This window comes from Alligator sinensis, unplaced genomic scaffold (genome assembly GCF_000455745.1).
Source record: "Alligator sinensis unplaced genomic scaffold, ASM45574v1 scaffold677_1, whole genome shotgun sequence".
Taxonomy (NCBI): domain Eukaryota; kingdom Metazoa; phylum Chordata; order Crocodylia; family Alligatoridae; genus Alligator; species Alligator sinensis.
In genome coordinates, this window is record NW_005842276.1 from 624596 (window position 1) to 633905 (window position 9310).

The following is a 9310-nucleotide window of genomic DNA, read 5'->3' on the forward strand; positions in this document are numbered from 1 at the left end:
CTGCCAAGTGCTCAATTTTTATCCCCCAGCCAAATATTTTAAAAGTAATATTTCCTTTCAGACAGGATCTCATTTACAAAATAATGGTTTGACCTTCACTAGACAATTAGCATTTTTCTTCTGTTGAAGCAAAACTGTTAAATGGCTCAGCTGCCACTATTACACATCCTTTTATGAACCTTTATCAATTGAATCATTTTTAGATTAAATGAAAAGGGGAGTTTTTCTTCAGTAGATATGGCTAACAATGTTCAAGGGTCAACTTTATGTAATTCTTTATTATGTTAGTGATCTTAACAAGGACACTATTCGGCACTTTTTTCTATATTTACAACTGTGGAATGCCAAAAAATCATACTGAAGTTGACATTTTTTCTGTTGAAGGTTTGCATTTCAGGTTTTGTGTTCTTGAAAATCAGAAAATACGTTGTTTCTGTAATTGGGTTGGACTGAGAAAGTGTATCTAGGACTTGTAGAGCTGAAAAAACTTGGAGTATTTATATAAAGGTATGTTTATTTCATTTCACCTGCCAACTTTTAACACCCCTCTTTTCTTACTATGAGCCATTTCTCAGAATTCTTTATACCAGTAGTGCCCAACTTTTTAGGGTGCCCAAGGGCTGGATAGGTAGTGCAAGTTCCCTCTGCAGGCCAGATCAGGCTAGAGGGCTTAATACAACACACAGCATTGGTGCAGAAGGGGTTCGATCCGGCTTTGTGGGTGTGGGTGGGGCACAGCCCAGCCCTGATCCCGCTGCTCAGGGGGTCAGGAAGCTGCAACCCTGATCTGGATACAAGGGGGTGAGGGTGTGGCAGCCCTGATCCAGCCATAGGAGGAGGGGTGGGGAGCAGCCTGGCCCCAATCTTGATGTATGGTGCAGGGGATAGGATAAAGTAGCCCCAGTGAGGATGTATGGAGGGAGGATGTAGGGAGCAAGTCCAGCCCTGATCATGATGTGTGATGGGGGTGTTGCAGGGCACTAAGGTGTGCCTGCTCCTTTAAGGAAAGAAACTGCCTAGAGAGAGGGCCCTAGGGGGCAGGCAGAAACCCCACAGGTGTAGGGTGCCATGGCAGCAGGCTAATGAGAGAATTAGCCTGCACCTGTACCTGATCAGCTGACTGGAAGAAGGCAGGGTCCTGGACACACAAGCCCCAGGGCTGGGGTTGGAGGCAGTCAGTTCTCTGACAGCAGCCAGAGGGAAAGGACTTCATGCATAAAAGCTCCACAGAGATGCTTGGTTGCCTGTCTGGCTACTGGTGAGACTAAAGGGCTCTAGGAGCTCCTAAAGTGCCTGGGGATAGGAGGCAAACATTACTGAGGGAGAAACTGGCCCTCTTAAAGATGCGGTATGTGGTCTCCAGTGTCATTGGTATTATTATTGTTAGGTTATAGCCCAGGGACTCATGTTTTTGTTGTTGTTTAATCCGGTGGACCGAGCTGAGGCTATTGGGGAGGAGGAGACCTCATTGGGGCACACTACCATGCAGAGCCCCAGTGCCAGAGGGCGCAGTTACTGAGGCTAAGGGTCCAGTGACAACAAGAGGCCAAACTAAACTGAGGCCTCATCACTAGAAACAATATCTAAATACCATCTGCGAGGCATGGGGTGTGGTAAAGGGGTGGTTTTGGAGCCACACATCTAGCCCATAAGGCTTGGGGTGTCTTGTGAGGTACCTGCCTAGCCTGGGACCCAGCAAGGGGTCTAAAAACCCTCAGGGTTTAGTGGGGTCCATCAGGACTGTGACTGTGTAGCAACTTGAGGGCAGCCTCCCTATCTACTATTTTAACCAACAAAGCATGGCAGGTGAGACTAGAAGGTGCACACAGGGCAAAGCTGGCATGGCCACAGGGCCCTAGGGGCATCACAGCCGTCTTGGGACCCTACCCTGTGACAAGGGGGAATGGTATTTGAACAGTCCTGATCTCGATACTCAAAGGACGGTGGTGGGGAACAATCTAGCCCTGATCATAATGAATAATGGGATGGGGCAGAGCAGCCCAGTCCCCCTCCTCATGTATTGGGGGGTAGAATGGCTCAAATGTGGATGCGTGGGGAGAGCAGGGAGCAGCCCAGCCCTGATTCGGATGTGTGAGGAGGGAAGGCACGCGGATCAGCTCAATCTGGAAAGGCAGAGGGTAGGCCTGGACCTGATCCCACTGCATGGCAATAGCACAGGTGGGACTGGATCCAGCCGTGCAGAGCTTCCACCACTCCCTGTTGCCAAACTTCCCAACCCATGGGGATTCCCCACAGGTCAATGATGTGGTTCTGGGACAGAGGTTGAGCACCCTTGCTTTATAACATATCTATTTCAGACTCCTTTGTGGCGCTTGATATTTGCGTCCAATCCTCCTTATATTGCGCGCACATCCTCCTGGCCTTGAACATCCTTGTGCGAACCTGCAAAATCTAACTAGATAACTAACGAAAAAGAATTTTCATCATAGAACTAACCAAGGAAAACCCATAACTGTTATTGAGAGAGAGGTATATTTACAACTTTTTAAAGAAAAGAGCTATTTCTCTTTCTATACTAAGCCTCAAAAGGAGGGAAAAAACCAAAAAATGTTTGTTTGTTTGTTTGTTTTATTTATATTTTCCTGGAAGTTTCTGGGGCTTTTCTGGACCCTCCTGTCTCTGCATATGACAGGAGATGCATGGTAGGTAAGGCATGATGAGATATGCATACTGTACATCTTAACATGCATTTTCTATTTACTCTGAAAATTAAGTGTTGTAATCTTCAATGAGCTGGGTAGATTGAAGTTGCTGATGTCAGAAGGTTGGCCCTGGCATAGAGAGATTCATTCCAAGCTGAAGTTGCAGCAGTTTTGTTCATTTACATCACTATAGGGTCTTGCACATATATTTTAACTGCTGATGCAAGCTTTGGAGCAGCAACTCTGCATCTCATGTTAAATTGCTTGAAACTAGTGTCTCCCCACAGCCTGTCTTTCTCTCTACTTGACCACTCTCCAGGGCTTACGCTTTTCTATTCTGAAGTCTTCATCAATCTTCAGCAGTACTCTTTCCTTTCTCATTTCCCTCCTTTGGGAATTATCTGTCTTGTGGTTACATTATCCTTGATGAGAGCACATGGATCAGCCCCAATCGTTATCTGATTTTTATGATGAGAAATCACTTTGCTGTACATCTTTAGCCATCCTTATTCTTCTAACTGCTTCGCTATCCAGCCACTGATGTTCAGTTGCACTTCAGAAATAATGGGCTTCTTAACAGCTTTATGTTAAATTCAGTGAATTTAACTTGCATTAAAGCAGCTTTGTATTAAGAAGTACATTCAAAGTGATGTTGTACACACAACATTTATGTTCCATAGAAGCCTACTCGTGTGTACATATCTGTGACATTAGACCACAGGCACTATGTGAAAGAGAAGGGTGTGTGTGCTGTTGAGGTTGAAGGGGAAAGCACCCCAGTTTGCAGCTTGGTTACTCTTGCCCTCTTGTAGGGAAGGAGCTATCATTAATATTCCTACTTGATGCTGCCCTCATCTGTGCGCAGGGGCTTCATTGTTCCTTCATACTGGCTTATTTAAAACACATGTTGACTGCTGTGAAGATGTTGCTTACTAACTTCACATCTTTCTTAGAGTTGAGCACTGAAGCAGTGCAAGTGGTGTTAATCTCCTTACTCCAGTTGCAAATGAGTGTGTTACCTCATCCTTCTGCCAGAAACTGGTATATGGATGTGTTTCTTTGTTGTTCCTTCCCAGTCTCTCTCTTTTGGGGAGGAAGGGGTAGAGGGGAGGCAGGGATGGTCCTTATCCTTTGTGTATAGCTCCAGTATCTGAGATGCTTGCTTTTGTTATTCACAGACTTCTAAAACAGAAAAGTAATTAAACGGAAATGAATCTTGACAGTTTCCATGCTTTTAGCTCACTGTGTGGACGAGACAGTGATGTTTAAAAGCACGTAGGCAGGTCATAGCTAATAGTATAAGACAACAAATAACTGCTCACTTGGAAAATAACATTTGTGACCGGCTTTTTCCATTGTAAAATGGCATTACTAAGAATGGCTTTTAAATAGTTTTAAAAGCTTAATTTTAAAATAAATCTATCTTGTAACAGATTTGCTACAGGGAATGTTGCGCTGTTTTCCATGCGTGACATAAATATTTTGAAGACATGTCATCTTTTGTCTTTATGGTGCATTTGTTTCCTAGTGAAACTTCTAATGTGTTTTTAAAAGGTCCCAAGGTATTTAAAAGTGTTTTATTGTTATATTGTTCGTCTTGAATTTGAAACATTCTTGTCGTCCTTTCAGCTCTCCAAAAATTGGTGGAAGAAATCTCTGAACAAGTCATTTAGCAAACTTGCTTTTGTCAAATCTCACGTATTTTTAGCTTAATTTTTTAAAAGGATATTAGTATTACAATATCCACTTCTCCTTCCACCCCCCTTACAAAAAAACTATTGTAGAAACTTCTTTCTAAAGCTCAACTTGCCAGTTAAGAACAAGAAAAATTGCTATTAGCTTTAAGTGAACATGAAAATAAGATGGCTTTAGGCACAAGAATTTGTAATACTGAGATTGTAAATCTGTTTGGTTTTTTTTTAATAATAGAGCATTGCGTGAACCTGCAGGATGCAAATGAAAGGAGAGAATTTTTAAGTCTGAACCTGTAAAGCTGGTTTGCAGTCATTACAGTATACCAGAATACAACAAATAAAATGCTTATGCCAAAGTGGAATGAAGCATTTCCCCCTTTCTTCATTAATTATTTATACTGATTCTTGCTGACTTCTTTTTCTCTCTGATTTGTAAAAGAGCTGGTTTTCTACAGCGATCCATAACTCTTGATATTAGAGAGTCTTACCCCAGCCTTGCCAACTTTTCTTCTTACCTATTCTATTTAGCTTTTCTCTTATTTGTCTTAAAACTATAATTTACAAAACCACACCCACACACTTATCCCAGGTTTTTATTTCTCAGAGACTAATTCTGTGTTGTGCTTTGTGTATACTCCTGTCTAGTTCACTCTCACTATTTGCCATACAGTCAGCACAACAGAATTTGAGCTTTGAGAAACCAGGTTACACAGGCAGCTTTTAGATAGCATGGAGCACCTTTTCTGATATAACAAAGATACTTGATATTAGAAATTAGAATGCATATCCTCAAAAGATTTTAATTGCCTTTTAGTTCTCAATTTTATGTTTTATTAGAACTCCTTGTTGACTTTAAGAAAAGGTATTGGTGCTTTTACCTGATGGAGTGAAGTGAAGGGACTAACCCACATATTTCAGTCATTCAAGAAAGTTTTCTCCTCTCTAATATTTTTTCCTATGTATTGTTGGGGCTTACATTAAAACAGTTTCAGCAACTCCTGTTTTGTTTTCCTTCTGCATTTGGAGACCTGAAGGGAAATTGAGAAGGAATAGGAAGTGAACTGTATGTGGTTTCCCATTACAGACAAGGTTTGGAGACTTGGTATACATAGTACATGCCACTGTAATTGCTAGTCCGGAGTTGGAAAGAGCTGAGTACTTTGATTCCTTAGGCTTGTGAATCAACAAGAATGTAGGAGTTAAGAGTATCTTGTTCGTGAGCAAGGATCCTGGTTTTCCCTGATTAAAAAAATAAATAAATCACAAATTCTCAGGTTGGGTTCACAGGAGGACTTGGATATATTCTCTGTTTTTTCAATGCCAAAATAGTAACAGAGAGTGGCCAGGTTTTTCCTCTACAGTGTTCTGGCCTGAAGCACAGCAAAAAATATTGTGCATCTGCTACAGCAAAATAGGCCTAGCAAATAGAGACCTTGAATAGTTGGATACCATGGATTGTAAAGCATAGGAGCCTGAAGGAGAAGATGTGGTTTGGGTAACAGTGTTGTCTTAATGTGTGTATGGAGTCTTATGGACTGGGGAATCAATAAGTCCTGAGCTCCGTGTTGTTACAGGAAGCAGTGGATTATATTTGTTACTCCTTTAAGCAGGTAGCATTTTAGAGCAGTGCTGCTTACTCCACGTTTCTGTCACATTCCCTCAAACATTTGGCACTTTTATTTGGAAGTTGTGGCATCTCTCATTATTTAATTATTCAAAAAAACATGAAAAACTGAGCAAAACGGGTGGAGAGAATATCAAACTTGGATCCTTAAATATCTGTAGTCAATAGTGATACAGAGGTAGTTTTATAGTTCAGATGGCCTCCATCTCAGCAGAAAGGTGAGCAGGCTTCTGTAGGATGCAGTGACTAGAATATCTAGGATGACATTTAAAAAAAAAAAAAAAAAGAGGCAAAAAGAATTTACAGATGAGAACACAATTAGCCATATAGTCAGTGATGTTGAAAAAATAAGCAAGACAGCAAAGTACATGAAGAGAAGAAGTCATTTAATTGCATTTATTCAATGATAAGAGATACTGTAATGAATAGTAAGAATTTGAATTGCTCATTTATGTGCAGAAATTAAACCCCAGTTGCTGCTGTTAAAACTGTATTATCTGGGAATATTTTGTGTGATTGGAATGCTAAAATAAATAGGATCGATCTGCTTAAGAAGGATCAAATGAGTAAAATGGCAGAGAGAATGACATTCATTAAAAATGGCATTACCTTTTTTAAAGTCACTGACATGAAAAAATAAATTACAGGTAGTCCTCGGACTTATGACACAATTGGTTCCTGAAAACCTTGTCTTAAGTCGAAACCTTGTAACTCAGAACCAATTTTCTCATAAGAAACAATGTTATAACTGGGGGATTGGTTCCTGAACCAAGGCCTGATACTCTATTTTCATCAAAAATACCGCAGAATTTTGTACTCAATTATAGATTAATAATATAGTTACATTAATGCATTTGTATTGTAAATACCAATCATATTGATTTGGAAGGACTTCTTTGAGGTGACTTTTCTGGACTTTTTGAAAGGCTCCTGGTTGGACTTTTTGAAGGGTTCTTGGCTGGAGTCGTCTCAGGAGTCTTTCTTGGCTGCAGGTTTTTCTGGAGTCTAGTCTGCTTTCTTAAAGAAAGTGTCCAAGGAATTTTGGACAGATGTTCTTTAGGGAGATGAGTGACACAACGAACTTGTTCACTGGTGGTGTCACATCAGATCAAGTGTTGTAAAGTCGAAACTGACGTCATAACATTGAAACGGTGTCAATTTATCAACATTTTAAGTGCGAAACATTGTAAGTCGAGGACTGCCTGTACCTGAATATTTCTGGATCAGTTGTCCTCATGGGCAAAGTGCAGGATGGGATTCTAGTTGACATCTTGTATGGAATTTTAAGCACCTGTCAATGTATAGGACAAATTTGTTAGTATGTGTTTGTATTTGTTAGTATTGTATTGTAGTAGTATGGTATTTTATGTATTTGTTAGAAGTCTCCCCCATTACTATGTGGGACTTCAATTTGGATTACATACCACCATCATTAACGCATGCAATGAAATTCCATATATTATAGGGAACAGTTTCCTAGCACAAGGAATCTTGTATCCAACATAAGAGAGTGCTGTATTAGATTTAATCTTGAAGGATAAAGAAGAACAGATTACAGAACTGTAAATTAATGGTAATTTCCATACAGGTGACCCTGGTCTTTATTGCATCTGTTTTGTGCAAACAGAGCAAAGTCCAAACTCTGTGTGCATGTGTGTAACATGATGCTTTAATAAGATCTAGTTTCACAAAGCTAAAATAAGAGTCAGATTGCTTGAGTGAACAAGATGAATTAGAAAAATGTAACTGGTAATTAGGAATCCATAAAGAATAATTTAGAAGATGCCCAAAATGCTGCAATCCTACAAGTAGGAAAGAAGACTATACTAGTTGATGAACAACTCGCATTGAGAATGAAGTGAAGAGCTATAAATAACAAATAGAATATAGGAGAGGTTGATGATATTGAATATACTGTATTTACTTGAATCCTAGATGTGCTCCTCCATTTAACATGGAGGGGGGGGAGTCCTCATCTTGGATTCAAGTATACATTTGGGGGGGAGGGGCAGGGGGATGGCTGTTGCAGATGTGGAACCACAGCTTGGGTTCAGAGCTGTAGCTGCTGTCCAGTCCCATCTCTTGCTGCTTCTGCTCTCCTGCCTGCCCTCCATTGCAGCCTCTGCCCCCTGCCTGTGCACTCCCTGTCTACTTCTTCCTCCACTTTTCCTGCTGCCTCTGTACCCTGCCACTTACCATCTGGCAGAGCTTTGGCCCCACTCCAGACAGGGCATGGTGCATGTGGTTGTTCCAGCCTTACCCGGCCTGGTAGCAGCAGTAGCAGGAGCAGCAGCTCTAGCCCAAGCTCTGGCTTCAGGGCCCAGGAAGAGTTGCTGCCATCATAATAGCTACTGTCAGACTGGACTGGGGCCAAAACAGCCAGGGCCTGATAGAGCGAAAGGTAAGTAGTGAGGGGCTGGAGTGGCAGAGGCAGGGGAGACGAGCAGTGGGGCAGGTACCAGGGCGTGTAAGTGCTTTGGAGGGAAGCAGGTAGGGGAGCAGGGGGCAGGAGTCAAGCTGCTTGACTCCTCTGCCACCTGTTCTTCCCCCCCCCCCCCCCCCCCCCCCCTCTGCTACTTCTTTCCCTGCTCGACAGGTGGGAGTGGAGGATGAATTAAAGATGAGCTTTCAATAGTTAGATATTATACATGAAAAAATTATAAATTTGTTATATAGAATCCAGTTATTAGGGGTTGTGTTAATTCCAAAGTTTTCTTGGATTTGGGTAAATACAGTAAATCAGAAAGTAGGAATTCATAAGGGCAGCAAAAGGACATAAAGAGAAATCTTCAGTCCCCGCAAGAAGTAAGAACAGTGGGGACTATTTTACACACATTAGGAACAAAATAAATTCTAACAATTCTTTTGATCCATTTCCAGATTGAAATGGTAGAATTGTTGATGATAATGGAGAAAAAGTAGAAGGGTTTTCATATTTCAGGTTTTATTTGGGGAAAAGCCAGATAATGTATTCGTATCACAGATGATGATGAAACAGTTTCTACTTCATTGCTTATACATAAGGATACCAAGCAGCAGCTACTGAAATTAAGGATTTTTCAGTTCACCAGGCCTGGATAAGTTACAAGCAGGCTTTTTAAGAGAGTTGGCTGTCTCAGATGGCCAAAGCCGACTCGAGGTGATTTAGAAATTGCTCGTTCGTTAGGGCGGGCTGGTGAATGGAGAGGCAGACAAGGTTTAATGGTTGCAAAAACGTTTACTTACGCCGCTTGTAGTTGCGACGCAGATGGTCCAGTCGTCTGAACAACTATGTGATTTGTTCCAGCTGGCGAGGCCCAAGCCAGTTAATCCGTCCGCAAATTAAGCCG

The 9310-nt window shown here is 41.5% G+C and overlaps 1 protein-coding gene across 1 annotated transcript in view; it reads left to right on the plus strand.

Moving 5' to 3' along the window:
- Positions 1-385: 385 nt before the first annotated feature.
- Positions 386-9310, plus strand: part of YES1 (YES proto-oncogene 1, Src family tyrosine kinase) — a 54346-nt gene continuing 45421 nt past the window's right edge. The window contains exon 1 of the mRNA XM_025209268.1: positions 386-507. The gene's annotated coding sequence lies outside the window, so the exon portion shown is untranslated. The remainder of the gene's footprint in view (positions 508-9310) is intronic.